Consider the following 27301-nt stretch of genomic DNA (forward strand, 5'->3'; position numbering starts at 1 on the left):
CAAGTTCAAATTGATGGGAATATTAAAGTGAGAGAAGTTTTGAATATGCTTTGGCGTATTTGCTGCGTAATACCGTAAAAATTAAATGTTATGATTTGTGTTGTCATTGTTAACAATAAAAAAAAGCATTTTTGTTAAAGGGTTAGTTCACCTGAGAATTAAAAATCCATCTTCTACTCACCCTCAAAGCATCCTAGGTGTATGTGACTTTCTTCTTTCAGAATGTTCCAGTCTGACTTATATTAAATATTGTCCTTGCTCTTTTGGGGGTAAGTGGGTATTTGTTGTCAGCTGTTCAGAAGATGTTAAAACCTCCCTCACACGGCTCGGGGGGGGGGGGGGGGGGATGTTGGGGGATGCCACCATGTAGCGAGTCCATATTTGTTATTTAAGATAAAAATCCAGATTTCAAACATAATAAACATTTTTTTTCTCACTTCTGCGGATTGTGAGCAACTGAAAGAAGAGCAGGTGGATGACGTAGTTTGTCAACACTGCGAGGTTAGTGACGAGTGCGGAGAGAGAATAAAACAAAACGCTGGTCATGAATTAGAGGCACAAAACAAGGATTTGTAAAGAAAATGTTGTAGGATTTCGAAATAAGCGAAGAGGAGACCAAGACCAAATAAGCCAAGAGGTCTTTGCTAAATTAGGGAAACTTTGTTTTCTTTGCTCTTATGTTTCCCAGAGGCGCACGTGACGTATACGATTTCCATCTTCCACATGCATGTCTTCCAGTTCCCAACAGTCAGCAAAAGTAAGAAATAAAGTGTTTATTATGTTTGAAATCGGGATATTTATCTTTCAAAATGGATTCACTACAGGGGGCCTTTATTCACCCCCGGAGCCGTGTGAGCACTGTTGGGTACGTTACTTTAAAAAAGTAATTAGTTATAGTTACTCACTACTTGTTCCAAAAAGTAAACGAGTTAGTAACTGAATTACTCTATAATAAAAGTAACTCGTTACAAGGGAAAGTAACTATCTGCATTACTGTAAAAAAAAAAAAAGAAAAAAAAAAAAATGCTATATGTCAAATATTATTATTTATTTTATTTTTGTTTTGCAGTTTTCACAAGTCAGTTGAAATGAATAGAACAGACAGGTGTTCGTACATAACTTTCGATATTTATTGCACGTCAAAAGCCAGCAAGAGTTTTATCCTGCAATTCAAGTATTATCTTTTTAAGAAAAGTGTTTTGGGCCACTAGCTTTGTATATGCATGTGTCACACATTACATGTACACATTACATGCACGTTCTTGCCTTTGACCAAAATGAATTTGAAGAAGCGCTTATATCTTCACCTTGAAAATGCCAACTTTTCATCGGATTGCTCCTGACTCGCCATTTCTGCTGCTGCTGCGAATCTCTGTGTAGCTGTTTCAGTGTGTGTGTGTGTGTTTGTGTGTGTGTGTTTGGCGCGGCTGGCGCTGGCGCGTGTGCCGGCATGTGTGTAAAAACACTGGCTCTGATTGGCTACCATGAAACATATGACTCTGCCTTTGCCAATCATAATCGCTTATCTAGTTTTTAACCCACCTCCACACTCGCTGTGTGTGAGCCAGGAATGCATTCGGATTGCATAGTTTATTAAATCAATGCATAGTAACGCACCGCATTTAACTTTCAGTAATGGTAATGGTGTTGTAAAGACGGGAAAAGTAATTAGTTAGATTACCTCGTTACTGAAAAAATTACGTCGTTACCTAATGCCGTTCTTTTAAACGCCGTTATTCCAAACACTGCGTGTGAGGGACGTCTTATTACAGACGTGCACACTTTATTTCATGTCTTCTGAACTGTTGACAACAAATACACGTTTACCCCCATTGAAAGGCTTAGAAGAGTAAGGACAATTTTTATTATAACTCCAGCTGGGTTATTCTGAAAGAAAAAAGTCATATACACATAGGATGCTTCGAGGGTGAGTAGAAGATTTTTCATTCTTGAGTGAACTTGAAGTTGTTTTCTAATTGAAATGTTTTTGAAATTTAAGACAATAAAGGGATACTCAACCCCAAAATATTTTTTTTTGTCATTAATCACTTACCCCCATGTCACTCCAAACCCGTAAAAGCTTTGTTGTTTTTCGGAACACAATTTAAGATATTCTGGATGAAAACCAGGAGGCTTGTTACTGTCCCTTTCACTGCCAAGTAAAATACACTGTCAAAGTCCAGAAAAGTATGAATAGTCCAACTGCCATCAGTGGTTCATCCGTAATGTTATGAAGCTACGAGAATACTTTTTGAACACAAAGAAAACAAAAACATATGGACTTTTCTGGACAGTGTATTTTACTTGCCAATGAATGGGACAGTCACAAATAGGGCTGTCACGATATTCAATTTTTCATATCACGGTTATTGTGCCCATAAGAATTCACGATGTCGATATATTGTGATATCTATAGAAGCCTTGGGGTGGGGAAGATATTAGTCAAATTATTTTTTACTTTTGCTTTGTTTATTGAGTTTTTCTTTTTCACCCAACAAGCATAATATTGATACTGAGGCAAAAGACAAAATAAAGAAACTTCTACAGGTTTGGAACACCATGAGGGTGATATATGATGGGGAAAAAAACATTCTTGGATGAACAAATGTTTAGTGAATAAGATGCAGGTTGTTCTGTGCCACTCAGTCTTTATTGACAAACTTGGTTTATTTTCAAGATGTTTAGTCTAAAAATTCATACTCTCCACCCGACTGCTACAAAATCTCCTAAACAAAAATGTGATGTTTACATAGAAACGGATATGAAAACTTCAAAGTGTGTGTATGAGCTGCCAAGCCACACACACACACACACACACTGATATAAAGGTTATCCCTTATCCTCTGATCCTGGTTTATACATTATCACATATACCCATGAATGTCAGACAAGTTGTCTGTGTAACATCTGAATGACATCAGACTAAGTCTGGAGGTATTTACAGTTTAATTTTTATAAATCATTTGCCAGAAATGATTAGAAGGTATCTCATAAGATCCTGTTAAAACATTTTATATTTACACATGGAGATTTAGAGGAAGGCCTAGTCAGCTCTGTGAAACGGAAACGGATTAGAAAAGCATTTGGATGCTTCTTAAGATCCGAGAGATGGGGTTTAGATTCAGACGGAGAAATTTGAGAGCCATTTTGACGCATTGGGGGCAGAATTAAAAGAAAGTAGGGAGTAGACACTTTCCCTTTTTTACTCTCTGAAATCTCACTTTCTGCAACAAGTTCAGGCTCCAGGGAAATAAAAGAGGGATGTGTTGTGAATGAAAAACGGGAAAAAATAGCTGATAAAAAGCAGAGGTGGCATCAAATCAAATCAAATCTCTCTGCCAGCTGCTCTCTCTCTCGTCCTTAAATCATCTCTCTCTGGAGGAGACTGGCATCAGGCACTGTCTACAGTGTTTAGAAATAACTAACTAAAAGTTGTGATGCAACTAAATTCATTGTTTAGTTGTGTGACATCTGCTTTGAAATAGTATAGCTTTTACAGTAACAAGTTGTTTATGCCAACAAGCTGCAATATACTGGCTATCAAACAATCACTGTATGTGTAGCACTGGAAAGTCTAATTCATTCTTGTGAATCGATTTGCTTGGACAATTTTTACTCCCTGTGTACTGTGTAGCCTACAATGTTTTACACTAGGGTGTTTCTGTTGTAATAATTTTTTGTATGGTTAACTTAAACTAAACCATTAAAATTATTTTCATTTTAAAATGATATATAAAACTAAATATAATAAAATATCAAATAAAATTTTACTTAAAACTTTAGTAAATTTTAGCAAATTTAAATAGCCTACTAAAGTGACTAAAAAACTGAAATACAAATGAATTGAATAAAAAATGCCAAATTTAAAATTAACATTAAAAGTAAAAAAAAATATATCATAATATGTTAATGTAGATAGATTTAGTATAAAAATAATACAATGATACAGTACATTTGGTTGTAAACTGTATTATAAGTTTGAACATAAATCTATACAGCAACTCTAATTTAAATTTTGTTAGTATTATTATTTATAAAAACATGGGAAACCGGGAATGTTGATGCAATGTGGAGTTAAGTTAAGAGTTACGTTTTATACAACTTACAAGAAAAACAACAATTTGCAAGCACTTTCTGTGGGACAAAATCTACACCAATGATTTTCTACATTCAATAGTTTATTTTTTATTTTTTAAATCAGATTTGGAATGACATGATGAATGACATAAATTTGAAAATGCCGTCTTTGCGTTTTCGTCTGGACGGCTAATCTGTATATTTTCTGAAACGATGACGTCATCAGCCCACGTCTCCCCCCTAGTCAGACACATCTACGTCACGTAACAGCAACAAAAACATGAACAAACACTGAACGATTGTCTTTTTATTAACTAACATTAACACTGATTAATAAATGTATTGTTCCATGTTCGTTTGTGTACCACCCGCAAGGTTTATGAGCATAGTCCAAGTCTTCTTCTCTGTTTTTAGTGTATCTCTGTGGCCGTCATACAGCGCCACATACTGGTCTGGCATGTATACTACATCATTATGCGGTTTCGTGTGGACGCTGATATTTCTTGAGACGAGTAAAAAAAAGATTGGATTGGGGCAAGCTTCGTCTCCGTGTGGACGGGGCCTCTATCTATAATCTCAATTAGAAGTGTCAATGGTCCACTTGAGAGATAGGTGGTGGTAATGTAAACAAATGCAGTGAAATGCAGCAAACATTGCAGTGAAGTGTGGTTAATTTACATTTACATACATTCTATTTTAAAAGAAAGGATCATTTAAAGAGAGATAAAAGTATTTGATAATCGTGCTGTTGGACCATAACCACATTTTTAGAAAGGTTAAAAGTTCTTCCTAGAATGTGCCTGCAGAGTTTCTTTAGTCACGCAGCGTTTCAAAATTTCAAGCATAAAAAGGAAAAAGAAACAAGTTAGAAAGAGTATGAAACAAATGGATCATCTTCAATTTGATAGATGGCCAACGTGTTTTACAGCTTTGCGTTTATAGGACTGGGACAGATGGTCGTCTTACAGCCTGCCCCCCTTTCCTCCTCCTTCAGGAGGCTGTTTTCCACAACAATTGTTTGCTTTTGTCGTTTTAAAAGTGTGCTGTTTAAAAACCTTGAGACAAGCTGGGTTGTTTATCTGGGGAACGTTCATTAAAAGCTCAGTGCTTTTATCTACATCTTAAAGTACAAATTAGGAGAGTGCTCTTTCTTTCCTGCCACACTTTATCTGTGAGCAGAGTGGTGCTCCACTTCTGAGTTCTCTGTTGTTGGCGTCTGAGGGGCAAAAGTATTAGTCATTACAGATATGGGGGCAAATATTTCATACGCTTATATAACGAGCAAACAAGAACCATTTCCATTCTACAGTTTGAAGTGACATGAGTCAGAGACTCAAAGTACTTCCCATAATCCCGTTGCAGTTTACAAGGAGGCATGTCATGTCCCTCATGACATTGGGCTGAATTTATGGTCTAAAATAGGTGCCAGACAAACAAAGAGTTGGATCGTTGGGTGCAGCAAATGGATGACAATGGACTCACACCTTCCTTCCTTGCTCTACATTTTGAAGGTGAACAGGATGACCTCGTTCATCTTCTAGAAAATCTTCTACAGAACGATTCATCTGAAAGTGGACGTGCCAGAGAGCAGATCTTGAAAGAGGAAGGAAGCACGGGGGCAGAGAAAAAAACAGCTGAAGATATTTTATGTTTTAGCATGCACATCAAAACTGCAATTCTCTTGAGATAAAAGAGAGGTATTGGCTGAGCTGAGAGTTGTTGACCTTTGGAGCTGAGGTGCAGAAGAGGTAATGATGTAGACCTATTAAACCATCTTCTTGTGTACTTGGACAAGGGTATTTGGTACAATAACTGCACACACACACACACACACACACACACACACACACACACACACACACACAGACACCTAAAAACGAAAGTCCTGTCATCATGTACTTGCCCTCAGGGCATTCTAAACCTGTATGACTTTCTTCTGTGGAACACAAAAGGAAGATATTTTAAAGAACTTTGTACATTTGGAGTCCAAAAACCATATCTTCTTTTGTGTTCCACAGAAGAAAAAAAAAAGTAAGTCAGATTTGGAGAAACCCAGGTTGAGTATAAAGGTGGCTACAATATAACAGTTTTCAATTTTGGGTGAACATTTCATTTAAATGACACATCCAACCACAATGCACTTCATTTTCTGATTGTAGTCCATATTCTGGTTAAACCTTTATTTATTATGTATTTCGTTTTACGTTGAATATTACAATATCTGTATTTAATTATTTACAACAGTAATAGACTCAATTTAATACATCATTTATCCCATTAACCATAGCTCTTTTTTATGAAATTCATATTTTAAGATGATTAAATTGACAGCAAAATTAACAGTAAAGACATTCAAGATTTATATAGCCATTAACCAAAAAGTAACAGGGTTTCATGATATATATATATATATATATATATATATATATATATATATATATATATATATATATATATATATATATATATATGTATATATATATATGTATATATATATATATATATATATATATATATATACATATATATATATGTATATATGTGTGTGTGTGTGTGTGTGTGTGTGTGTGTGTAAATACACAACCATACAGTATATATTTAGAAAATGTTTACATGTATATATTTATGTTCATACAATTTATATTATAAATAAATATATTTCATATAAAAAACAAATTTTATTCTTAAATATGTATGTGTGTAATTAAAACATACTTTACAAATACACACAGTACACACACATATTATGTAAACAAAAACTTTTATTTTGGATGCAATTAAGCATGATTAATTGCTTGACGGCACTATTGTTAACATCTTTTTTGTGGTGTCTGTATCTAATATTTCCTAGAATTACATTAATTTGGACATGCAACTTTAAAAATGTAAATGATTCAAACATGCACATGCCAGGTGTCTTAGCATATAGGGATTAGCATATTGCCTTATTTGGTTAAGATAATCAGGTTCATGTGTTTTCACAGTGTTTACATAATCCAAATCTGACCATATACTGATTAATATCAAAATATTTATGTGCATGCTAATGCATTCACTAAATCTCCCACACTCTCTCTCAACACACACACATACAACTATAAAAGAGAACATAAGCTTCTGGCCACAGAACACTCCACAGTGTTTTGTGTCTCACAGCGTTGTGCACAGTATCGCTTCCATTAGTTGACTCTTGCAGGCCTGAAAAAGGGGCACAGCTTGTAGCCCTGACTAGAGCAGGCAGATCGAACGGAAAGCATTGCATGTGCAATCATGGAAAGGGCTTTATGGCAAGCAAAGAGTGAAACACGCCTAGCCAGAAACAGACATCGCATAAGACTCCATCTAGAGAAGTGATGAATTCTCGCACATCTAACTGATGATGGTGTGTGACTGTGAGAGTGGGTCACAGGGGATTACCAAGAGACGGGAGCCAGGCTGCTGGGGATTGAGGGAGCGAGAACTGCATTGTCAAGAAGAGTGAGGTGTCAGTAATCGACAGCCTCCTGCACACGCACACAAACGGCCGCGTGAGCACGTGCGCACATCCATACATCTCTGGATGCACCTATTCCCATAAGCTGACGATGGGAAATATAATCTTCACAGAGAAATGCAATCTGCTTTGCCTCATCTTCTCATACTCACAAACACACACACAACCAGCTTCCGCCCCTAAGAGCAATACTGTTTCTGTCTATTCATGTGTACTGTCTGCAGATCATAATGACTAGATCTTTACTGCTTTAGTTTGATTCAATGCAGCAGCAGCAGCAGGGTCATTTCATCCTGACATATGCTGTTTCTTTCACGCAAGACAAATTATGCTCTTATCCATTCTCCATCTAATGATTTTAGTGGTCAAACACAGATAACACACACACACACACACACATTCATTCAATTTACAAGCCACCAAAGCAGGTAATAAGGGCTTTGCGGAGACTTCTACTGTGTTGGATAATAACCGTGTGAGTGTAAAAAGAAAGATTAAAGAAACAGTTCACCCAAAACCTAACATTTTGCCGTTAGTTACTCACTCTCATGTCGTGCTGAACTTGAACAATATTGTAATCTGTGGAATCTTAAATAAGGATATATTTTGAATATGGCCTGGTCTCTCTCTTCCATGCAATTACAATGAAAATGGAGTGGAGAATTTCAGTATGTATAGCTCATATAATCATACCTTCAGAAAAAATACAGTGCTTACATACTATATTGTGTATAATTCATATTAACCACTTTTATGGTGCTCTTGTGTTTCAAGGTTTAAAGCTCTGATATTTGTTTACTGTAATTAAATGAAAAAAAAAACTTTCAAAACATTTGCACTTTCATGGCCATTTATGTTTTGTTCATATGGCTAATTCGTATGAATTTGTACAAATCCCATTCATATGATTCATCAAAACAGCATGTTTCTGTACGAATCACATATGAGTTTACACAAAATCTTATTAAATGGATTAAATCTCCTCATGATGTACTAGGTTGGTAAAACGATCTTAAATAGACTTGTGATATTAAGAGATAAAATAACTCAAATAACTCAGAGATAAAGTTCACAAACTTCAGAAAAAAAGTTTCTCAATATCCTCACTTAAGAGCATAAACTGAAACCTATTTCTTAAACATATTACCTGAAATTTGTTCAAGTTGATCTAAACCAGCCTCATTATCTTTCTGCTGCTGAACAGAAAAGATGGTATTGTGAAAAATTTGGTTAACTAAACTATTGACCATAGAGAAACACTGGACGATCCGAAGCTTGCATCAGCTCAATGGTGTTTATGCTACAAAAATGGAAAAACGATGTGCCTGTGGTACTGATTCCAGGTATCCTGAGAGGATATGCAATGTAATTTATTTTATTCAATTTCGTAAATCCAACCAAAGCAGAGCAAAATGTCCCTAAGCATTCAACCCTAATCACAATGAAGACAAAAACGTTCATTTTCTGGTTGTCATACTCTCATTAAGTTACACTTTTCATCTGCTCAAGCAGAACGTTAATGTCATCTTGTGCTTCAGAAAGGTATCTCTGGCTAAAACTAGCTAACATTAGCGTTAAAGTTAGTGAGTCCATGCTAACATACCAACCTGGTTAACAAACTGTTCTCACATCATGTGCCGTGCAGTGAAAGTCAAAAACACATAAACGAAGATTTATATTAGAGTGCCTCTCCATATCAATCTGGTTAAATGTAAATTCATTTAATCTTACCCTGCAGTATATGAACGGTGTTGAAAGATGTTGAAATATGTTGCCATTGCGATCGTGACGACTATAACATAATTCTCCCATTTGCATTGTGATCTGTTTTAATATCTTTAATATATTACCCATGGCATATTTAAGTCCCACTTGAAGGTCCATCTCTGTCCCAAGTTTATCAGAAAACACATTGGAAGAAGTTTTTCACTTTCAGCTGTCATTGTAAGACAGTGAGCAACTCAAAAAAACTGAGCAACAAATTTGTTTGTGCGAGTGAGCAACAGTAACTAAGGGGGCGGGGCTTACAGATAGAATAATTGTGGGTAGCCAATAACTTCTATAGTATTTATTTATTTTTCTCTCCATATGGAAATCAATGGCTACAGGTTTGGTAAGTTATAACCAAATTTCATTCTGGAGGTGAACTGTTTCTGTAAATTCATTCAATGATCTTATAGACTGTTATGGTCTCAGTTTGATTGATTTTTTGTCTTTATAAACTATATCAAATATTCAAATAGACAGAAGCCTTCACCATTATTTGAACATGAAAAAAGGGCTCTATTACTAAAACTAAGTAATATCAACCTTTTTTTTTGGGGGGGGGGGGGGGGGGTATGCTAATATTGATATACAAAAATATTTGAATAACTGCTTGTTGATCATCTAAGGAAAATGGTGTTTAATTTAACTTTAACCATGAATTTGTGTAAATATCAAACAGAGCATTAAATAACCTTACAATAAAAACAAAAAAAAAAGATTTGGGCAATGACCATTCGGGCCAGTCCAGCTTGTGAAGCATCAGGCTACATCTACTAATCCATTTTTAGTTGCTCTTGAGAGACACGGAGAGTTCTGTCAGTGCCATCAAACGTCAAACCCACCCTGGTGTTTATTATTAATGAAAACCTGTACATGGTGTGAATGACCGACCGGCTCAGATCTACAATAGGTATAACATCAGGGTGCTTCCAATCATAACCCACCACTTTTGAGTTCCCATGGCTACCAGAATATTCAACCATCAAAGATTATGAGCATGTTCTCGTTCTCTCAGTCTGTGTGTGGTCACTGCTTTTCTTTAATTACAAAAGCTCCATTTGAAGTAATCCGGATGTTTAATTAGTGATCATTTTGATCTTGGCAGGCGTCCTTTTGAATGTCTGTTGGTACCCACTAATGAGGGAAAGGTAAAAGAGCAGGACACATCTTAGCTTGTTTTTTGCATAAATAAGTACAACTGCACTAGCACCTTCTTGGCTTTGATGTCTACTGTACACAACAATCAAGCCACACCGCAGAGATTGAAGTAAACCCAAATGAGTACTGGCTGAAAGAAAATAAAGTATTCATAGTAAATTATGAAAAAGAAAGAGGACTAAATCAAAAGGTAAAAGGAAGTGAATAATACATTTGAAGACTGAGTGGAAAGTGTTGGATGGATTCAGAGGTAAAAAGTTGAACAGGTTGAAGATCATCTGCAATCGTACAGCAGAAACTTGTATTTATTAAAGGTTCACAGCAGAATGATAACTGAAACATCTCATACTCTTGAGTCCTAAACTATAAAGGCAATTGAAGGATAGACAATGGTTGAAATTAGGGATGCACCGAAATTTCGGCCACCGAAAATTTTCGGCCGAAAATGGCCTTTTCGGTTTTCGGCCGATAGACTTTTATCACCGAAACAACACGGCCGAAATGTTGTGATGACGCAAACAGAAACCGCGACCTGCACGTGCACCTGCATAGCAAAGACCACGAGCTCCCCGCGACATTCACTTAACACCAGTGAGAACATTCTCTCTCTTCTTATTCCTTTATTCGCAGCACTAAAGCGTCAAAGAGATTAAGACGGACCACGAAGTAAAAACAAAGAAAAGTACAGTCTTATAGAGTCTGTTAGCACACGTCTCACTGAGATCTTTTCGGATCCTCTGCACTTCATCGCGAATGTGCTTGATCCGCGTTATAAAGACCATTACTTGGATGCGGAAATAAGGCAGCGCGCACGAGAAATGATCCAGGCCGCGCTGTATGCGGAGAACCCGCATGGAGACGGAGAAGCGCCAAGCGCAGGAGACAGATCAGAGCGCAGAAAAAAAGACTGGTCTCTGCATCAGATGAGTAGCATGCACCATCGTTGTCTGATATGTTCAGTGGAATTCTGCAAGAAAGTGCCTCAAATAATAATAATACGTAGGCTATTTTGTTCTTATACACACACACAAACATATACATAATATCAGATTGTAGCCATATTTATGTTAGATTTTCTGCTAGATTTCTGCTTTAATTTGATAAAAATGTTTATTTATGCCCTGGCCCTATTTAAATACACTCTCTCAAATATTTCTCAAATGTCAGGCAGATGACAAGCTCAACTGCTCAACAGCTAGATGGTTATCTGTCTGAAGTCCCCATCCCCAGAAGTGATAACAGTCTTGCCAACTGGTGAAGTAATGCACTTTCTAGTCCTACATAGAAAAATTTCAAATGCACTTCACCTAAATGCACTTTGTTTTTATGAGAGAACTGTTCATTTTAAAACCTTTCTGCAGGCCAGTAGGCCTGTACATTATTATTAAATATACACATGAGTGGGATACATTTTTAGTTTGAATTTTATTTTATACTTTGCATTGTTGCAATGTGCTTAATAAATATTTGCATCATTTGTAATTATGTATTTTTATGTATTTTTTTTTAAATAAGTTATGTAATTGTAATTATCTTTGAAACTTTAATATTAATTTATGCAATTGCAATGTCTTAATTTTAGTAAAGTTAGTACACGGTCATAGCAATCAATGCAATGTTACTAATAATTGGCATAATTTCTTTCGGTGTTTCGGTTTCGGTTTTCGGCCTTGGTTTTCTCTTTTTCGGTTTTCGGTTTCGGCCAAGAATTTTCATTTCGGTGCATCCCTAGTTGAAATGATAGCTTTAGGTCTGTTTCATGTCACAAACATAGACTCATGTTGCTGTGGATCTACAACTAAAACTAGAGCCGCGTTTCCACCGCAGGAACTTTACCCAGGAACTAGGGACTTGGTCCGGTACTTGGTGTGTTTCCACCGCAGGAACCAGGAACTAAATAAAAGTTCCGGGTAAAAAAATGCCCCCCAGAAAGTCCCTGCTGGCGAGGTGGTACTTTTTTAAAGTTCAGGAACTATCGGGGGCGGGACTTTGGCGCTAAACATTCTGATTGGTTGAGTTCACGCAGCATTGGTTGAGTTCAACCACCATTTATTCGGATCAACATTTTCAAAATATTACTGTTATTGTGTCATGAAATGTAATTTTAAAAGTATTTCAGGCGAGAATGTAGTTGTTTGAAACTCAAATCTGTTGTTTATTTATAAAGACAGCGCCTATTTAAAAATGTGTTTCACCGATCTCGTAGACGGTGAGCTCCACTCGATCAGCGGGAGCTCAGTCCTCATGTATCCGCAGAGAGCAGCCTCTCCTGGGATATACTTTCTGATATGTGCCGCTGGCTCTGATGTGTCTTTAGTGGTTAAACATAAAATATAATTCAGCTGCGGGGTAAATCTAACAGGTTTTCTTTGGTCTGTATTCAATTTATCTATATGTTAAAATGAAAATAAAAAGGCAAGTCTATATAATATTTCTTTCATTGTAATGGCTGTATATAACGTTACACTTATCCCTGAACTAAGTACATTTCTACAGCTGTTATTATGTTTAAATGAAAATGAAAGGAGGCAGTGGTATTTTATATCCTATTTCGTTTTATTGTAAATATACTGAGGGGAAAATTGCAGTAGCCAAAGCAATCTGAGTTCACGCAGCATTGGTTGAATTCAACCACCAATTATTCGGATAATTTTCAAATATTACTGTTATTGTGTCATGAAATGTAATTTTAAAAGTATTCCAGGCGAGAAGTAGTTGTTTAAAACCCAAATCTATGGTTTATTTATAAAGATCATGCCTATTTAAAAAATGTGTTTCGCCGATCTCGTAGACGGTGAGCTCCACTCGATCAGCGGAAGCTCAGTCCTCATGTATCCGCAGAGAGCAGCCTCATCTCGGATAGATCTTCTGATATGTGCCGCTGGCTCTGATGTCTCTTTAGTGGTTAAACATAACATAATTCAGCTGCGGGGTAAATCTAACAGGTTTTCTTTGGTCTGTATTCAATTTATCTATATGTTAAAATGAAAATAAAAAAGGCAAATTTATATAATATTTCGTTTCATTGTAATGGCTGCATATACACATTTCCCTGAACTAAGTACATTTCTGCAGCTGTTATTATGCTTAAATGAAAACGAAAGGAGGCAGTGGTATTTGATATCATATTTCGTTTTATTGTAAATATACAGTAAGGAAAATTGCAGTAGCCATGACGAGCAGACTGAAGTTATCAAGTACGCTGCTGTTTATAGATTTACCGGACTTGCGTCGTCGCGGATATCACACTCCTCCTGAGACGAATGCACAAAGTCTGAACCAACTACCGAGGATGCACGTCCAAAATCAGCGTACTTTTTAAAAAAAAATTTTATCAGTGGTACTTTGTATTGAGAAACGCGCGCAGACCTACGTCACCAGTCTATTTGCCTAATCTACCCGGTACTTTACACCGCGGTGGAAACGCAGAAAGCAACAGGTCTGGGGGGAAAAAAGTTCCTGGGAAAAAAAGTTCCTGGTACAAATGTTCCGGGTAATTTCGGTGGAAGCGCGGCATAAGTAATATATCCCTTGTGAAAAAGAAGTGTGCTTGAATGTTTTGAATGAAGTCTTAAAGTATAATAAAAAAGTATAATAAAGTAAAAAACCTTGCTTAAAGAAGAATATTGATGTACTGAAGCCCAAGTAAAACTATTGATTAACTTAAAGGTTTTAAGAGTTAGCATATTTAAATGTACTAAAATGTATCTTCAGCAGTACTAATGTGTAATTACAAAAATATTTAAAGACATGACAAACAAGTTTCAGCAGAAACTGCATAGACAATAGAAGTAATGGTAACACATTACTTTTAAAGTGTTTCTAATACATAATAAGCACTCTTTATGCTGAAATATGATTAAATGTACTTCTTTTTCACAAGGGTTTGTTTACTTCATTGACTTGGCTAGAAACGGCTGATTGACAAAAAATCTAATATGCAGATGGAAAGTAAACAAATTTTACATCCAAATAGTAATGAATCTTTACAAAACAGAACAGGAACTCCAAAAGTGTAGCTTTAAAATATACAAGTCATCTGGATTCAGTCAGATTTACTGAATAGAATGTGTTTTATGTAAGTCACTATATGTGGAGTTTCCATCAAGCTCAACAGATGTATTTTTCTTTTCACTCAAGTATTTTTTTATGTTGCTTAATAAAAGCCTATACGAAAAAAAAAAAATCTTTTGTAGATAAATAGGTTTATAGAACAACGTTTCTCATGAACTCTACTTGGATATGCTCCTGGTGTGTACAGCACTGCTCTGAGATTTCAATAACATGTTACTATTGGCATCAAAACAAATATGCACTGCTAACACGCTGCTTTCACGTTTGGTGTGAAATAGGCCCCGGGCTGGTCTAGTGCTATTGAGAGAAAGAAATTAGACTTCACCTTGGACAGAGAGACTGGCCGTCTATTTGAAATGCAGAATGTAGGTTTTGGGAGCAGTGATGCTGAGCTAATGCACTGAGTTTCAACAGCAGCACTGGAACCTTGAACTAGACAGTTGAAATGCACAACTCTGAAGGCACATCTTGGCTGCTTTTATATGGCGATGCTTTTGACACATTTTTTCATGCTGTGATACTAAAACTCATTGCCCTGTCACGTTTTAAGCCCCAGCACATGACTAAATACCATTTACACTCTTCTAGTGCACACACTTGTGTGACATGCTGAGACTAGATGCTACTATACATTTTAATTGCAGCTCCAGTCAGGATGGAAAATGATCTTGTAATGTACAGTACCATGTCTATGATTTGTTGTAATGTAAAATGTGACATGACAGAACTGCGTAGACTACAACCTTCTGTCTTGTAGTGTTAGTCTTTTTTTTTTCTTTTTCTTTCTTTTTTTTTATTGAAGCTGATATAAAACACAATATAAATATGAAAAATGTAAACAAATAAAAATTAGAGCTATTGCCTTGGCAAGTAATTGAAATTAATAATTTGAAATTGAAGAACTACAATCACACAGGACAAAATTATTAAAACTAAGTACAATTAAAACGCAAACTGAAAATTAAATAAAAGCTAATTCAAAATATTTACAAATATTATAATAGTACAGAAATAATACAAAAAATAACACTGTAGTGTGTCCTTGAAGGGGCAGTTAAAAATTTCCCCTTCATAACCACCGTAAAAAAAACAAAAACAAATTACCAAATAATTTCATACCATAGCATGTTTGACACAATCAGATACTTTTGGAAAAAAAAATCAGGTCCCATCCTTCATAATTTCCAATGTAATATTATATAAATGTGTTGCATTACTAAAGCTAAATACATTATATTAAAATCTATGTCATGTCTTTAAAGGAATCAGAATGAGTTTCCTGCTAAAACGAAACCTGGTTTAACATTAGCATGCAAACCCAGATCAGCTCACTGGTGTTTGTTGTGGTTGTTTTGCCTCTGTTCTTCTGCAGGCTGACAGAGCTGACAAGGGATTTCCTCACACCATGTCAGATCCACAGCTGCTATCCAAGAATGTCCTTTCATCCATAACCATTAAGGTTCCACAGGGTAGCGGTCTCACCTTCTTAAACCTTCCCTCATCCTTCCCTTCTCCTCTTTCACTCCACGTTTCTGCTGGGCACTCTAAAACAGCAAGGAAACCACGCTTTTTTTTTTTTTAAGACAACATGGCTGCCATCTGCACAAAACTGAATGTTGAGGAATATGCGAATGCTGAGTCATAACCAGGAAGCGGTTTATAATTAACTGTCACACAGCTGCAAGGGAAGAGATTCTCTCACTGGGAGCCCGTGGAGCCGGGGTGCGATCACGCGGTGTATTGTCTGCGTAATGAGGCCGTGTGCCGTAAACAATCCAGGGTTAGCTGAAGGTTTCGCTCAGGTATCTGCAGTGTGTGTGTGTGTGTGTGTGTGTGTGTGTGTGTGTGTGTGTGTGTGTGTGGAAAAGTGTAAATAGTGCTGTTTGGCCCTTGTCATTTTATGGTCACTTTCCCATGAGCACACAGTGTGAATACAAACTAAACACAGATCCCGTCCTGTCCCTGAAGATCACACGTACACACTCAAACATAGTCCGAATGTAAATACTCACACATACACTGCCCTTCCTGAACTTTTTTCAAAAGCACACACATAAGCAAAGATAGCCTTTGCTTTGCGTCACATAGTCCTTGCAATGCTGGCTGGTTTCTGGGGATTTTGCAAGGATTATAGCAGAGAGTACACAGCTGATAATAACACACACACACACACACACACACACGTAAATAGAAAGTGTTTAGCTGATAAAGGCCCCCCACCCCAGTTGTTTATGCCACAGGCTGCATTGCTCTGTATTTTTCCCTTAGCTTCTTTTAGCAGTTCGCAAAGAACTTTTGACTTTCCTCTCCATGAGCCTTACAGGTTGGATCACATAAAACAGAGGCCTATGATCAGATGCTTTTTACTGGGGCATGAGCAGCAGCGAAATAAAGCTGTTCTCTAGTAAAATAGTACTGCTAAATCCTTGCCGGATTATGAGTAGAGTATACCGACTAGAGGTCGACTGATACTGATTATTTTTGGATTGCAGAAGCCAACATAAAGCCAATATATATGAAATCTAATATGATCTGATTTAAAGATAAAAACCCATTCCTTATACAGCTAACTGCTGAATTTAAATGTATATTTATTTTACATGTTATTAAATTAGAGATAAAATAAATAAATATAAAAAAATATGTTTTTCTTGAACAATATATATATATATATATATATATATATATATATATATATATATATATATATATATATATATATATATATGGAAGAACCACTCGGGTTTTCAAAAAGGTGATCAGACAGTTCAGTCAAAAGCTGAATTGTTTGCGGCATTTTCTCACAATGAAATTCTAATTGGATACGAGACAGAAAACCAAAACAGTGCTGCACAAGGTGGATCCATTATAGAAAACAAAACTTGTCTTCTATTGTTTCTATTATTTTTGCTCTGTTTCCAAAGGACTCTGTACTAACAATATAAAAAATATGCAGACACAGTTCTCAGTGCTGATGAAAAAAAAAAAAAATAATAGAAAAAAAAAAAAATTCCTAGAAACTCTTCTGCCAATGATTATGATGTTTCACAGTTCTTCAGTCTGAGGGTTTCATGCGCTCCAAGAAAGTTTTATGATTTTCATTCTTATTCTGCTGAAACTCTCTCACTACCTATCCTCGTTCCAAAACATAATGAGCTACCTTACCATGCTGTCTACTATCATCCTAAGTATTCTCACTGAAATGAAACCTCATAAGTGACTGATTTGGAGCTCTCTACATAGGCAGCAACTCTGTTCTTTGCAAAAAATAGCATTTCTCTCTGAGGTGTTGAATAGGTGATGAATTCCACTTATGTTTGACGATGAAAATTGTATGAAAAACTGCCCAGGGGCTGCCAAAGCGGCTGCCAAATAAACTGACCAGCCTAAAAAAAAGAAACATAAAAATACACAACACACAAAATATTGATTAAAATAATTCATTTAGATTAAAGTTCACTATTTTATGGATACATTTTAGTACTAGTATTATATTCATCCATCTATGAGCGAAAGGGCAATTTATATTATATTTCTCTATATGAAGCACAGAATTAGAGTCCAGGATGTCAGCCTAGAGTGAAATACATACACAATGGACTGGGACACATTTAAAGGAAAACTATGTGAGAGGCATGTAGACAGGCATGTAGATTTTTTAGCAACCTCCGCAGTCATAGCTGTGCGGCTCCGACAGACGTTCATAGAGAACAATATGTTCAAATTTGAAAGACATGCTGTGGCACAGTCCTGCGCTTCTTGTCTAGTGTGTGACCTCTTTTAAAATGCACTCTAGGTAACCTAGCTCCCTCACACACTCATATCTGACCTCCATATCCTCCATATCTATGTAAATGTTTGAATGACAGCAAAATAGCAACATATGGCTACCTGCAAGAGACTGTCCATTACCAACTATATGCAATCACTGAAGGACTGTATGTATAATCAGAACAAATCAAGTTTTTCCTTGAATAAGATAGTTGTGTGAGGTGGCCAGGCTGGAATTGGAAGATAGCGGGGCAGGTATAGCTGAGGGTATGTATTCAGTGCACACTGCATTGCCAGAACAGAACTCGACTTCAGCTTCGCTCTCAGAATGAGGAAACTGTTTGCAGAAATGTGTATAGAATAAGCCATTGTATGCGGAGTGAGAGTGTGTGAGTAGGTGCTGGGGTTTTGCTTAAAGAAGGTGAGAGGAAATAAGAGGTGAGGAAAGCACCTTTAACATATTGACAAGTTCGGGCCTACTTGGGTGAGAGAAAAAGGGAGAGATTCAAGGGTAAATTCACAAAAACAGTATTTCTGGGCCTATACATGCAAACACTTTGTTTTATTTGCTATCTAGCTCAATAGTGCACTTACTGGAAAAAGATTTTGGTTTACTGACATTCTATTTTAGTGGAAACACACTTCGTTGTCTGCAAAACTACTGCTCTGTGGAAGAAAAACTAAACAAAAAGATTTGTCCTGTGTACATATAGTACACTACTGTAAAGTTTGGGATTAGTAAGATGTTTTTGAAAGAAATCTCTTATGCTCAACAAGGATGCATTTATATAAATATATATACACAGTAAACACTTATATATCATTTAAACAAAAACTTTTTTTTTGGATGCGATTAATCGTCTGACAGCACTAAAATATATTTCTGTGATGTAAAACTACATTTTCAGCAAGCCTTACTTCAGTCTTCCTTGTCACAAAATTCTTCAGAAATCATTTTAATGAATTCCTTTTTATGAATCCTAGTAGCTCTTAGCTAATTTAGGTAGGTACAACTGGTTTGTCTAGCTAGGTGACCAACCTGACCACCTAAAAAATGTGTAAAAGTTCCTGGACCAGCCTTGAAAAACAGAAGACTAGCAAACCAGATCAGACTGGTTTTCTGATTTACCTGATTTGAAAAATACCTTTGGCGAATTGGGTGCAAATAAAAGATGCAATGAGCTGGCACAATGTAAATTCCTCCCTCGATGTCTGTACATAATTAAAACTCATAATCATGATTCATAATGTCGCATGTAAATATATTTATATGATTATAAAATATTGCCCTTTCTGCCTCGGAAACTTTTTCTGCTGACATAACCAAATTTGAGTAGGTGGAGAAAAATTATATTAACCAATATTTCATAGCTCAACATGTTTAATTCAATACTATCCTGATGGCGGATACAAAGTCCCATCCCACATATTTTCCCACTGACTATTCAGTTTCTCTTTGAAATGCATTACGGGCACAGAAGTTAAATGCACTCTGAATGCAGTTTTGTGCTGTTTTTAAGCACAACGACAGAGGAGAATGACAGAGCAAATAGTATATTATTTAAATGGTTGTTTTTAAGAGTGTTCATTTATATCAGTGTGTGAGTGAATAGTCATTAGACTGAAATCACCGCTATCAAAGTTCTTGCCCTACCTCATCACTTACTTTTGGAATGAGTATAATCAAAAAAGAGAAAAGGTCTCTCCAATCACATTCTTAACAGTGACCTTTCTGAAGAGAGACGGCAGTTTGTGTGCGCACTCATGGGCACACTTCCAAAGAAGTCTTTAATACCTGGAAAAGCCTGTACTATACACTGTGGATTACAGTGATGCTGTATTGTTGTTTTGTGCAGATTTGATTATCAGCATCATTAGGGGCAGATTCTCAGGCTAATTATTTATTATAAACAGCAGATTGTATACTTCCATACTCTATAGTAGGCCAAAAAAAAAGACAAAAAAACAAATGTGAACAGAGTAATATGTCCAAATTCAGAGTATTCATAAAATAGATGGTAGATGACCTATTTTCAATGGAATGAAAAAGTGTGCATCTAATGGACACTTTGTTATCCCATGAGGCCTTGGGAGAGGATTTGTTAAATGGTAGTAAAGCGAAGCTAGCGATGCTTTAAGTTACATGACAATGACAACATGAGGGATCTAGATTACATTGAACATACTTTTTCAATGGTCGCCAAGTAAATACTTTTTCTTAAGAAGTACTCACTCAGAGATTAAGCAACGTCAGACTCAGCCACTGTGTGTGTAACTTTACTCGCCAGGCAGAACAATGAAAAGTCAGTTAATAAAACTGAGTTGCGTAACTACTAGTATACTGTATGTACGTGTTTGTGAGGCAATACACAAATCAGAAGTACTTGTTTCTGAAACATTCAGCTTTTATCATCATCAAAAGAGACCAAAATGTAAACGGAAACCTTCCATAATAAAATGCTACTTGTATAATATACAATGTGTTATTGAAAAGGACAGCAGAGACTTTTTGTATGGCTTTTCAACACCCATTACACAACAAAGAGAGGCAGGCTGTAATAACTCCACTGAGTCACCAATGTTTCTTGCAATTAAACAGTCTGGTTGCTTTTGAATACTACAAACAATTGGACTGAGAAGATGTCAGATATTGTGATCTGCAACTCATAAGCAATAGAGGTTTGACTTGGACTCCATATTAGAGACGTGAACTCTTTATGTCTACAAGGAGAATATTTTGTCTGAACATCACATCAATGTGTAGATAAAAGGCAGTCTCTCATGCACGCTCTGTCACCAATTTTATTTTATTTTTTTGAGGATGTGCATGTCTGTGGAAATGCCGCCAGATGAGGCATGCTAGAAATACAGAATCATTTGATGATGTTAAGTGTAGGTGTAAATAGAGTCGGCCACACGTCATACGCTAACAGCGTGAGAGAAAACAAATTCCAGTTACCATAGTTACCAATTCATTCATTGTAGTTAAACAAACAAAAAAATGCCTTTTGAGTGGGCAATTACAGGATAACAAAAAGTGTTTAGTTTATTTTATTATTTTATTTGTGATAAAGCTCTGGTGGATATTTAATAAACTAATGAATTGATTTTAAAAGTGCATGGAATAAGGACAAAAAGTATTTTAATTTGATAATAATTTCATGAATAAATAGATTACAATTTATTTGAAGGTGTCCTTGCAACAGTGTAAATATACATTTAAGTACTGAGTAATGTTAATTAGGGATTAATTTAGGATTAGGGTTTGGTTTAGGGTTATTTGCGTGTAATTATTCATAGCATAATTGTGGTAGCACTTTATTTTACAGTCCTGTTCCTTATGTACATACAATGTACTTATTATAGTAATAACAATAAGTATGTAATAATTAGGTACTTTCCCTAAACCTACCCCTACCCCATGTAGTTACCGTGTATTACCGGAACTTTCTTAGATGAATACACTGTAGGTACACTATAAGTACACTATAAGTACACGTACTGTAAAATAAAGTGCAACCATAATTGTTATAATAATAGTAAGTGCATGTAACGTGTAACAAGAACACCTTAATAAAGTGTTATCAATAATATATATATATATATATATATATATATATATAAAGTTTTTAATTATTTATTTAGTTAGTTAGATAGTAAAGTAAAACCTTTTATACTTTCTTTCCTATCTCTTTCTGCTCCAGGAAATAAAAAAGTAATATACTCAAGTAACTGTCCTACATCTACATCTTAAATTGACCTGCAAAATGGCCTTGAAAGACTTTAGACTATACACTGAAAATTAGCTTGATTTGTGATTTTAATTAATCATTCGGACAGGTTTTATGAACAGGATCGATTAATCATCGAAAATATTTAAACTGTGCTTTGCTACTTCTGTCAAGATCATGCAGAGGAGTGCTGGAATGAATAATAAGGTTTTACACAGAAAATTGTTCAACTTTCATCTTTTCCTTACACAAAATGCATGACTTCATAAAGACTTTTTATAATTTTGGAGTTGACTTCCATTGTCCATTCATTTTTAATATTCAACAAAAATATGATAGTCAAATGATAAATGATCGTGTTGTGTTTTATGTAAAAGTTGTAAAGCTTTGGAACAACATGAAGGTGAGTAAATAATGAAAGAATTTCAATATTTGGGTAAATTATTTCTTTAAGTGAGCTGGGGGGTGGGGTGTAAAGAGAAAAAATGTTAAGAGACAAAGAGGGAAAGAGATTGAGGAGGCTTTGACACTGCAGTCTATCAATTTAATGTGGTGCCAGCAGGAGTTTCACATCTGTTAGGGACGAGGCCATGGTCTCTCTCTGTATCTCTCTGTCTCTGTCTGTTTTCCTCTCTCCATCCCTCTCATAGTCCGTCCTCCCTCTCCCTGACAAGAGCAGGACTCATTATGATTCTATTAGGACAGAGGGACACGTGTGTGTTTGTGTGACTGCTTTCGCAATGACATCGCAGATTCAAAATGTCATTTTCCAGCAGGAGGTGACTGGCTAGTGTTTTGCTCTAGCTGTTCATGTCCTCTTTGCCTTTCTCGTGTCCCCTCTACATTTTATACTACCGAATAATATTATGACAAGCTGATCTTTTGCCCCTGAGAGAGCCAATGCAAAATAAGTGTGTGTGAAAGATACATCAAAAGCAACAAAAAAGGTAGAGATAGAAATGGTTTGCTGGTCCAAAAAATTAAAATTCTGGCATCATTTGCTCAACCTCATGCCATTCAGCTTGTATTGAGAAGACAAAATAATGTGATGCTAATGGTGACCTAAACATCAAAGGTTCAATAAAGACACAAAGGTAGCATGAAATGAAACTCATATTCCAAGTCTTCCGAAATGGCTCAATCAGTTTTTCTTTACTTATTAAGCCTTTATCCACTCAATGCATGCATTCAAAGACTTCATAAAAAATGGCGATTCTCTGGTCATATGGCCAAATGTTAGATTTTAGGGGTTTAGGGGATGCTTTCAAGGGTTAACTTGACCTTGAGTTTCTGTGTCCTCAAAATACCTATTCAAATGTAGATGTCATGGCATTTAATGAGGGAGAGAGTATTCCACAATAGTCTTAAAATCAGAATCAGAATGAGCTTTATTGCTAGGTATGATTACACATAAGAGAAATGTGTTTTAGTGACAGAGGCTCCAGCCAGGACAGGTGATAAAAATAATAATAAACAAATAGTACATGTATGGACAGGTATGATATGTGTACATTTGAATGTAAAAATCGTATTTGTGATAAATAAGTGTATGTATAACAGTGTTGTGTGTTCCACGTTCCATGCAATGGAATGAACACTCGCAATAATTACAAGGGAACTCATTCTCGTGATCTAATTTATTCCCGATTAATAAAATCAATAGATTTCTCATTTTCCTATTAAATATCCTGTTTAACTCTGACATGCGTCACATTACCGAAGTAAAATGGGTCACATTGTAAAATCACCAGATATGGAATTATGTGTGTGATAATGGATTTTGAATACCTCTTTCCTCTGTGCTTCGCTATTACACATTTCTCTGTATCTCCCTTTCTTCCTCTATCATTCTCACCCTTTAGACAGAGCTCTAGGGGACCTTCAGACCGAATAAAAAGGTGACAAGACATCATCATTTTTCAGACGGGTTTGAGAGAAGACAGGATTAGGAAAAGAACAGCCTCTTACTTTAGTCCATACAGAGATCACTGAGACCTTTATCCAGTCTCTCTCTCAGTTTGTGAAAGGCCAAATCCATGCCCACTACACAGAAAATGCCTAGAACAGAAGAAGTTGAAACTCTCAATCACAAGATGCCCCAAACCTCTTAAAGCCAGGCTCTCTTGTCTCCACAAGAGACACAGTGACACATTACTATGTTTCACGCTCCACAGAGAAAGATAGAAAACCAGCTATGCTTTTCTGCTCTTGGTGGGAAGATGAAAGCCCAGAGATCAGAAGGAATGTGAGGAAGAGAAAAAAACTGCACCTTTGCCATTCTTTCTTTCTTCGTCCTGCTTTCCTGTCCAATCCTTGGTACATGAAACGCCTCACTTGCCTCCCAGCGAGTGAGCACAGCTTCAGTACCATGGACAGCGACTCGACGGGACTTGAATGATTGAAAGGTTAAAACCAGACTGACAGCTGATGCTGAATCAGGAGGTCTATAGCTGGGGCCATGAAAGGCTTGTCAGGTAACTAGTCATTTAGCAAACTTTTTATCCAAAGCGGTTTACAGTACGAGGATAACAATCTCAGACTCAGGGCACTTTTATACCTGGCTCATTTAGAAGGTTTTTAAGGGATCACCTGAACAAAGTAGTCTCATCCCAACTGAAAACAAACTCTAGAGCAGTTTGCTTATGGTGAAAAGGTAATACAACCTGATGGACCAATGAACCAAGCTGTATCCTAATTAATTTATTGGGAAAATAGTTGCATAAAAAGCAGCCCTGTCTGCACAAATGCTGTCCAACCAAAGTATTGAATACCACTCTTACTGTTAATTATAAAATACATTGTAACAATTTGAGTTCGTGGGTCACTTAGTATAAAGGCCACAGGTTGCCTTTCAGTCCAGAATTGTATCTGTTATGTTAAAGTTTGTTATGTTACATTGTTAAAGTTAAGTGTCTTGTGAGTAACCCAACTCTAATTCTCACTAACCTAAAACTTAACAGTAGTGCAAGTTTTAGCTCAACTGACAGCATTTGTGGCATTATGTTGATTTGCATAATAAATACATAAAAATACAAACACTTTAGGTCACATAGCTTTGCTGCCAAAAACAAACAATCAAAAAAAAAAAAAAAAAACGTCATGTCCGGAGGGCAGCAGACAGTCTCGGTCTGAGAAGGCAAACAGCATGCCTATCATTCACTTTCCTACATCCTTCTGAGAAATAGCGTTTGACATTTTGGGGGCAGTTGATAGATTGATAAAAGGAACAAGAGAATGAGAGAGATCTTTGATTAAAGGGTGTGTATTTAGTGGTCCAGGAGTTTTTGTGAGACCAGATGGTGTGCACAGAATCAAGGCTAACAAAAAAACAACAACACACATGCACACAATGCAGGGTAATTATAATGAGAGACTATCACTGTTGTCGTGATAATTATCCCCCATAATCCTATTCTAATGTGACTCTAGAAAAGAACATATGGCATATTAATCAAACGCCAGTTAAACCGACATTGTCATACAGTACAAGAGATGAAGGTCAGCTATTAATGGCTGAACACCCAATATTAATTCTGTTTAAAAAAAAAAAATTTTCTCCCTTCACCAGTATCAAGTTCAGATAGTGATCCTGCTAGGGGCATTTTATCTGAGGAGGTCAGGGAGGTTGTGCTGTCTTCCAAAAAATAAATAAATAAATAAAATGTATGTAAACCTACCTCTCTTTTTTACAATATTTGAGATTGATTCTCAGTCAGATATCATCAATTCTGGTCACATTAGCATCGAAATGAACCAAAAAGCCTGTCAGGGAGCTGATTTTAATAGCGTGCTCTGCTTCTTTCAATAAAATTAGCATTCCTGATGTCAAATAGGCGTTTTATGGTAACAACTTTGCTTGAAGCTGCATCTCTGTAACCATCATTAAACTAGTAGCGGTAACTATGGATTTGATTATTTGATCGTTATTGTTAGATTAAAAAAAAAAAAAAAAACAGTATAATAATGACAAAATAAGATCAACAGAAAGTAAACACAAATTTAAAAAATCTGTTTCTGTATTATTATACATGTATTTAATAAATAAACTGATTCCTAGTGATAAGGATGCTTAATTACACAAAAATGGTTTTTTAATACGATTGGTGTCTTGAAGGAATAGTTAAACCAAAAATTATTATTTTTTGTTTAACAATATATTACCCTCAAGCCATCCTGAGTTTGAGTTTGTTTCTTCACTGAAATTGATTTGGAGAAATGTAGCATTACATCACCTGCTCACCAATGGATCTGCAGTGAATGGGTGCCATCAGAATGAGGTGATCAGCTTATAAAAACATCACAACATACACATTGACTGCAGAGGATACATTGGTGAGTATGTGATGTAATTCTAAATCTTTTCTGATGAATAAATAAACTCATCTACATTTTGGATGGTCTGAGAGTAAGTCAATTATGGTAGAACCGTTCCTTTAATCTAATGGAAGTGAACATGGTTTAAAAATATTTTTAAAAAGTACTAGCCATGAGTATTCCAAACTTTCCTGAGTGCCGTTGTTTAGACTTCTCTTACAAACAAAATACTCCATGAATAGTACTTGTATACATTCCAGCGGCACTCTGTATTTCATGGGCTCTAGAGCGAATTTGTATAGGTGAGCCCCCTCTCCCCGGAGCCAAATAAGTAATGCATAGATGACCTTAATGGGTCCCTCTCATCACACGGTGTGGGACAACATTTTGTCATTTCATTAATCTAACACATGCCACTGTATACAATGCATTTAATAAAAAAAAATTGTCATACATACATTTATGGTAGATTAGAGGCAAGATATGTATATTGTGCGAAATTTTTCTATACACAATAACCAACTGTTTATTTCACATTTAATGAAGTATGAACATATTCATCTACACGCTGGATCACGTTTTCCGATTGGCCAACTGCACCCTTAAGCACACACAAACACACAGTATCCCAAGCCATACACACATATACAGTACACATACTCCAGAGAGAGAGACATCTTCTTTATGAGGATGAGTAATGAGTTGACTAGTCAGGAACAAAGCTCTGACCCATGTTGTGAGCAATTAGATTAAAGAAACGCAGCAATTTGCTTTAATTACATGTCCCACACTTCCCCCTCAGAAGTGAAGGAGTTAGAGAATGAGGGAGTAAAACACTCAAGAGGACGAATGACTACACATGCTGTAAAGATAAGCTCAAAATGGCAAGAATGAGATTATAGAGAGAATGTAACTG

The sequence above is a fragment of the Carassius gibelio genome, chromosome B1 (assembly GCF_023724105.1).
Source record: "Carassius gibelio isolate Cgi1373 ecotype wild population from Czech Republic chromosome B1, carGib1.2-hapl.c, whole genome shotgun sequence".
Lineage (NCBI taxonomy): Eukaryota > Metazoa > Chordata > Actinopteri > Cypriniformes > Cyprinidae > Carassius > Carassius gibelio.